At 42.6% G+C, this 7,559-nt stretch overlaps 1 long non-coding RNA gene across 1 annotated transcript; it reads left to right on the top strand.

Moving 5' to 3' along the window:
* Positions 1 to 2,719: 2,719 nt before the first annotated feature.
* LOC307188021 lies at positions 2,720 to 5,822 on the top strand. Its single transcript, XR_013828789.1, has 3 exons — positions 2,720 to 2,934; positions 5,274 to 5,385; positions 5,472 to 5,822. It is a non-coding gene; the product is annotated as an uncharacterized lncRNA (long non-coding RNA).
* Positions 5,823 to 7,559: the final 1,737 nt, after the last annotated feature.

Raw genomic sequence — 7,559 nt, 5'->3', positions numbered from 1 at the left:
CCTGCAGGGACGTCAAGGGGCTCAAACCCCCTTGAAGAGGCCCAGGACACAGGTGAGCTGGGCCTGACCTGGGCCTTTTGCTCCTTCACCTAAAATCTTTCCCACTCTCCACCATGCCTCAGGGCCGAGAGCGTCCAAACATTTTCTCTAAGGAGCTGCAATGTTGCCTCTTACTTCCCTGACCCTAAGGGAGGAGCCATTCGCGTGAAAACTTGATTTACCGAAAGAGCCTCCTCGAAACACCTTTGCTCGCCTTTAACCCGTTTGGCGGGTGTCACTGGCTCAGTGTTTGCCGATTCCGGGTCCAGAAGCGCCGAGACACAGGCGGCCAGCGCGGCCAGGGCCTCAAGTGTCACGGCTTCTAGCTCCCTGGGGAGGGAAGGGGTCTTCACCTCCGCCGGGTGCCCTGTTCCCTGCAGGGCGCGGGGGAGGGAAGAGAAGGAGGGGGAGGGGACATGGCAAAGAAAGAGGGAAGGGAGGGTAAGAAGGGAGAGGGAGGGAGTAAGAGTGGGAAGAGAGTGGGCGCTGGGAAAGAGGGAGAGCCGGAAGGGGTGGGGAGAGGTGGAGGCGGAGCGGAGGTGGGGGGAGGGAACGCAAGCCACGGGGGGCGGGGCTAGGGGCGGGGGTTCCTGGCCACGCCCTCCCGCCTGGGTCCCCGGAATTCTGGTCGGGCCCGCGGAAGTCGTACGAGGTGGCTGGTGATCGCTTGCGTACGTCGAGGGGAGCGCCAACTCCTGTTTCCCGGACGTCCCCGGGCGGCCTGGGGGACAGCTGGGGCGTCGCGGCCCGGGGAAGGGAGCGGAAGTCAGCGTCGAAGCCGCGGAAGGAGGGGCGGCTGGCGGAGGCCCCGCAGCCCTTGAGGCCGGTTCAGCTAAACTAATGACCGAACGCGGTGTGAGGCTGGAGTGTGGCCGCGCGGTGCTTTCTGTAGAAGGCATTGGCCAAGAGCGCACCTAGGTTCAGGTGCTCGTCTGAATGGCGGGAGCCTGATGGCCCGGGGTTCAGTGTGACTCCTCCGATTCCCCAACCAACCTCTCCAAGGGGCTCCCATATCTGAGAGTGAGGTCTGCATTTCTGTGGTCCTCATGTGGGAAACTGTCAGAAGAAGTGAGGGGGAAATTTCCAGGTTAAGGTGTGTGAATGCGAGCATGTACCGAGGTATGTGAGCCGGAATGTGCATCCATGAAGAGGAATGTTTTTGTTCCAGGAACCCCTCTCCCCAAACTTATACCGAGTGGTGGGGTGAAAGCGAGGCAGTGTGTCCGAAATCAAAAAGCCAGGAGGTCCCCTGGGAAGCCGTCTTCCAGTAGGACCGAAGTGCTGAGCATCTTTGAAGAATGGTCCAGACACCTTGTCTTCCTTCCTGTCCTGCCCGTGGTGATCTCCTAGGAAGCCTATCATTGAATAGTCATGTTTATTGCATTTGTTTTCCTTTCTTGCCTATTACTCTCTCTTCCCGACCCCAGGTAACAAGCTCATACTTTCGTTTCTGCTAACACTTAATTGGATGTCTCCCCTTATTCTTTGACTCCCCTGGGCTTTTGGACACCTCATAGAAGGCAGTGCTGAGTCCAGCTCTGGAGAAAGACTTTGATTGAATCTCAGCTTCACCACTAACTAGCTCTATGCTTTGAGGCAAATTACTTAATCTCCCTACACTGCAGTTTCCACCACTGTGAAATGGAGGTAATAATAATACTCACCTTACAAGGTTGACTGGAGGATTCAATGAAATGATTCATGTAGAGTTTATCTAGTCTTATCTGTCAGAGCCATGAGCCCCCTTTCTCCTAAGCTACCCTGCGTATTCCCTCTTATGCACCCCATTATTTTGCCACCTAATCCATTAAGCAGGGGGTTGCTTGACATGTTTTCTTTGTGTACATATAGGTAGATTGTTTCCTCAACCTGCTTTTTAAGTTCTTTAAACATACTGTCATTTCTATGTATACTCTGACACCAATTTGATACATTTCACATAGCTTGTGTTCAATACATGTGGATTGAATAATTAATAAAATTTATCTAGAGAGAGATTTTTCTAGAAAATTTGAAGTTATGAAAAAGGAAAGCTCTTCATGGGGCAGGGTAAATAGAAAAAACTTAATAGATGGTTATCTTGTTCATTATCTTGTTCATAAAAGGTATCATTATAGTAATTTCAATTATGTAAAGAAAACTGTAAAAAAGACAATTGGAAGTGAACATGACGAAGTATAGAGTTGATGCCCTGCTGGAGTAGGATTATGAGTGGTTCTTTTTCTCCTGCTTTATACTTTTTAGTCCTTTCCATACTTTTCAGAGTATGTATTACTGTGTTACTTAGGAAAAGTACTTTATATAATTTAGGTTATAAAAATGATCATATTTTGGATACTTAGAGATGGAGGGAAAAAAAATCCTGAGAATAAAGCAATAGTTTTCTTCTTTTTCAGACTAGTGAATCTTTTCTGATTTGTGCTAGAAAATCAACTGATTAGTTTGAAGTATAAAGACATTTCCTTTTCAGTGACCAGAATACTTGTCTTGCCTATTTAGGCACTTCCTTTGAAGGATCAAGATCCAAGGCAGGGAATGAAAATCATAGAAGGGTTCATATTAAATCCAGAGTCAAGGCAAAATGGTCTTAATGGTTATCTCAACTAAGCTGTAGCAGTCTAGTGAATTTTGACCTTTCCAGTGATTTTCTTTTTTGGCTTAGAGGTGCACCAGTGCCGTTCTGCTTGTATTACTGTAACTTTTTTTTTTTTTTTTTAGTTAAAAATGCTTTATTGCTAAAAAAATGCTAACCATCATCTGAACCTTCAGTGATCATAGTCTTTTGCAGTAGTAACATCAAAAATCCCTGATCACAGATCACCATGACAAATATAATAAAAATGGAAAACTTTGAAATATTGCGAGAACTACCAAAATGGGACCCAGAGACATGAAGTGAGTGAGCAAATGCTGTTGGAAAACACTTTTTTTTTTAAATTTCAAATTTGCAATTTACTTCAAACAGAGTTACCTTGTTTTTATTGAAAATGAGCACAACAGCTTGATTTATTTGCACAGTTATTCTTTCATTCAACAAAAATTTACTAAGCACCTTCCAAATGCCACACCCTGTGCTGATGCTGGGAATACCAGTCAAGACCTTGTCCTTATCTTCCAGGAGGTTAGGGTCTCATTGATGGACATGCATATATAAATAATGATGTTATAGAGAATTATCACAGGAGCTTTGACACATCCATGAGTAGGCATACTTACAGCAGCCAGTGGGACACAAAGGAGTAGCCCGTTGTAGTGGGGCAAGAGCGCAGTGAGAAGGAGGAGACAGGAGAAGCTTCATAGAAAACTAGTTATCTGGGCCGATTACAAATCTTTAGCTTATAAGTGGGTAGTCCTTCCTGATGTGAAACTATTATTTTTTGCATACTTTGCCCTAATTATGTTTCCTTATTATATTCTCTGATACATTAAGGGTATGCTTTGTGATTCCTTACTTGATAGGGGCAGTGAGTTTATAATGGTCAAGTCCTATTCCACCATATTCCAAGGACTGGCCAAAATTTAAAAATATGTAAGTCCTTTTATTAGATATGATTGAGGCTTAGAAAACACCTTAAACCTTAAACTTCTTATTTTTACTTAAAGTGTATACATTCATTCCCTAGTCTTTAGGTGTTGGGCTCACTGTGGGTCCTCTGATTAAACTTACTCATAGTTTTGTCTTGCGTTAGTTCCACTTTTTTTGTTTTTGTTTTTTGTTTTTTGTTTTGCGGTACGCGGGCCTCTCACTGTTGTGGCCTCTCCCGTTGCGGAGAACAGGCTCCAGACGCGCAGGCTCAGCGGCCATGGCTCACGGGCCCAGCCGCTCCGTGGCATGTGGGATCTTCCCGGACCGGAGCATGAACCCGTGTCCCCTACATCGGCAGGCAGACTCTCAACCACTGCGCCACCAGGGAAGCCCCCACTTTTTTTTTTTAATAAATAAATAAATTTATTTATTTATTTTTGGGTGCATTGGGTCCTTGCTGCTGTGCGTGGGCTTTCTCTAGTTGCAGTGAGCGGGGGCTAATCTTCTTCATTGCGGTGCGCAGGTTTTTCGTTGCAGTGGCTTCTCTTGTTGTGGAACATGGCCTCTAGGCTCACGAACTTCAGTAGTTGTGGCTCAAAGGCTCTGGAGCACAGGCTGAGTAGTTGTGGCTCATGGACTCTAGAGTGCAGGCTCAGTAGTTGTGGCCCACGGGCTTAGTTGCTCTGCAGCATGTGGGATCTTCCCCGGCCAGGGCTCGAACCCATATCCCCTGCATTGGCAGGCAGATTCTTAACCACTGTGCCACCAGGGAAGCCCTAGTCCCACTGTTGAGTCATTGTGTTTATGATTTCCAGCCTCTGTTTTTCTATAGTGGAGAGAGAACATAAAGACACTTGTAAAACAATTATAAGTGGGGAGTTTTTTAGGCTTTACAATTTTTTTCTTCATCTTTTACCGTTTTCTAGCTCACAAACTAATTTGACATCAATTTTTATTATTTATTTTTTAGTGACCTGCCTTTATAGAGTCTTTTCAGAAATCATTCAACTTCATTTTTATATCATTTTTCATGTCCACTTTATTTGTTTTGAGTTTTTTTCTTTTGCACTCATTTCATTATTTTATGTAATAGACATCAACACATTTTAGAATAAATAACTGATTCTAAGGATGCAATTCAACTGTTCTGTAATGTTTCATTCAAAAAATGTTAGTCATGACCCAGTGAATTTATTTCAACCCAGTAAATTGATATGAAGACCTACAGTTTGAAAAATACTGTTTTAAAGAGTAGTCACCTAGCATTCAGTGCACCTGGCATCAATGGGGGTTAGAGAGGGATAGAGAGTGAAGGTTAATCCAGTTAGTTAGTTAAGCATTGTTTCATTAAGAGGGCTTCTACTATATTAAAATTTTGTTGGATTAAATTTCTGGGTCAACCACCAGGGTTTGGAAATCTCCTTGCACTCAAGTTTTGGATGTGTGGCTTGAGTTTTAAAGAAACCTGGCTTGGATCTAAAACTCTCAAGCTTAGAGTTAGTGCTAATGGCCCACAGAGTTCATGTTATATAGTTAACCAACCATAACTGAGCCATTTTAAGGCCATTTATATTGTATCCTTTTCTACGGATAGAACAAGGAAGTTAATTGATAAAATGTCTAAGCTAATATAAGAAAACAGTTTTCCTAGTTTGTGACAATATCTGGGCTTCTGAGAACCTCCATTTAAGTCCTGTATTCTTTCCAGGGACACAGCACTTGAAAGATATTTGATGGTACCAGAAAAGGACATGGCAAGCAAGAATATTTAAGTTGAAGTCAAGACCTTCCTTCTTGGTGGAGCTTCCCAGATAAAAAAGGTATTGGGGGCTATCCTGCCAGAGAGCATAGTAAAGACAGATGGGTATTTTCCTGGGTTGATAAATGTATTTACCCTGATCTGCAGGACTAGCTCTCAGAAGTTTACCCCTTTTCAAAATGCCTGTTGTTCACAGAAGATGTGGCCAGGGAAGGATGGACCATCTTTGGCAAAATATCTGGGAATACCTGCCTGCAACTCAGGTACCTCTAACCCCTTTTAAATGAGGGCACACAGTGTGATCTTCTTCATTTTTGAGGATGTTAGGCCTGGAACCTTAGGTTTGGTGTGGAGATTGCTTGGAAATAGGGCTTGTAAGGGATATGCACTAGGCATATCTCCTAGCTTCACGAGCTGTTTTTCTAAATCCTGAGATGGAGCTCCCTCTTGTAGATATAGAGAGAACACAATAATATCAGAGAGAGAAGCCAACCAGTTCTGCAAACAGGCCTAATGAGAGGTAATCACAGTTGTGTAGTCCCCAGAACTCACATTGTCAATGCAACTAGAATGATGAGGTTCTCAGGGACTGATTCATGCTAGCCAGACTCACTGAAGTCTTTTGAACAGAATGCCAGTTCACAATGGGGAAATTCATCTCCAGTGATCAGGAGACTCCTGTTTGTTCTCCAGGACCCTCACTGCTAAATCCTGTGTACCTGGGGAACCAGAAAGTTGTTTGGTGATCTCAGAATCACATGAGAGAAGTGGATGGTTTTATGGGTGGAACTGTGTCCCCTCCAAATCCATATGTTGAAGTTCTAGCTCCTTGTACCTTGGAATGTGATCTTATTTGGAAATGGAGTCATTCATTGCAGATGTAATTGATTAAGAGTAGGGTGGCCCATAATCCACTATAACTGGCATTCTTATAAATGGGGATGGCAGAAAACTTAAGTTGTTATCAACGTAAAATATACTGTTATAGATGTAAGTTGTTATATGTAAGCCACATGGTAACCACAAAGCAAAAACCTATAGTAAATACGCAAAAGAGAAAGAGAACGGAATATAGGCATACCACTAAAGCAAGTCATCAAACGACAAAGGAAGAGAGCAAGAGAAGAAGGGAACAGATAGGGACTACAAAAACAGCCAGAAAACAATTAACAAAATGGCAATAAGCACATACCTATCAGTAATTACTTTAAATATCTATATAACTGGACTATATTCTCCAATCAAAAGACATAGAGTGGCTGAATGGATTAAAAAAAAAAAGACTGAGGGCTTCCCTGGTGGCGCAGTGGTTGAGAGTCTGCCTGCCGATTCAGGGAACATGGGTTTGTGCCCCGGTCCGGAAGGATCCCACATGCCGCGGAGTGGCTGGGCCCGTGAGCCATGGCTGCTGAGCTTGCGCTTCCGGAGCCTGTGCTCCGCAACAGGAGAGGCCACAACAGTGAGAGGCCCGCGTACCGCAAAAAAAAAAAAATACTGACCTATATGCTGTCTACAAAAGACTCACTTTAGATGTAAGGACACACAGACTGAAAGTGAAGGGATGGAATAGTCTGTGCAAATGGAAACCAAAAGAAAGCTGGAGTCGCTATACTTATATCAGACAAAATAGACTTTAAAACAAAGACTAAAAGAAAAAGAAGGGCATTACCTAATGATAAAAGAGTAAATCCAACAAGAATTTATAACACTTGTAAATATTTATGCACCAGCATAGGAGAACCTAAATATATATAGCAAATATTAACAAATCTAAAAGGAGAAATAGATAGCAATACAATAATAGTAGGGGACTTTAATAACCCACTTAAATCAATGGATAGATCATCCAGACAAAAAATCAATAAGGCAACATTGGTCTTAAATGACATGTTAGACCAAATGGACTTAACAGATATTTACAGAACATTCCATCCAAAAGCAACAGAATATATTCTTCTCATGTGCATATACATTCTTCTCTATCTATTTTTCAAGATAGAAAATATGTTAGGTCACAGAATAAGTCAATAAATTTAAGAGGATTGAAATCATATCAAGCATCTTTTCTGACCAAAATGGTATAAAACTAGAAATTGATTTTATGAAGAAAACTGGATAATTCACAAATATGTGGAGATTAAGCAACATGCTACTGAACAACAAATGGATCAAAGAAGAAATCTAAAGAATAATTTTAAAATCCCTGAGACAGATGAAAATTAGGAATGTAACATA

The sequence above is a fragment of the Stenella coeruleoalba genome (genome assembly GCF_951394435.1).
Source record: "Stenella coeruleoalba genome assembly, chromosome: 6".
NCBI classification, from domain to species: domain Eukaryota; kingdom Metazoa; phylum Chordata; class Mammalia; order Artiodactyla; family Delphinidae; genus Stenella; species Stenella coeruleoalba.
Note: the sequence above shows the minus strand (reverse complement) of the source record. Positions and strands in the feature narration are given on the sequence as shown.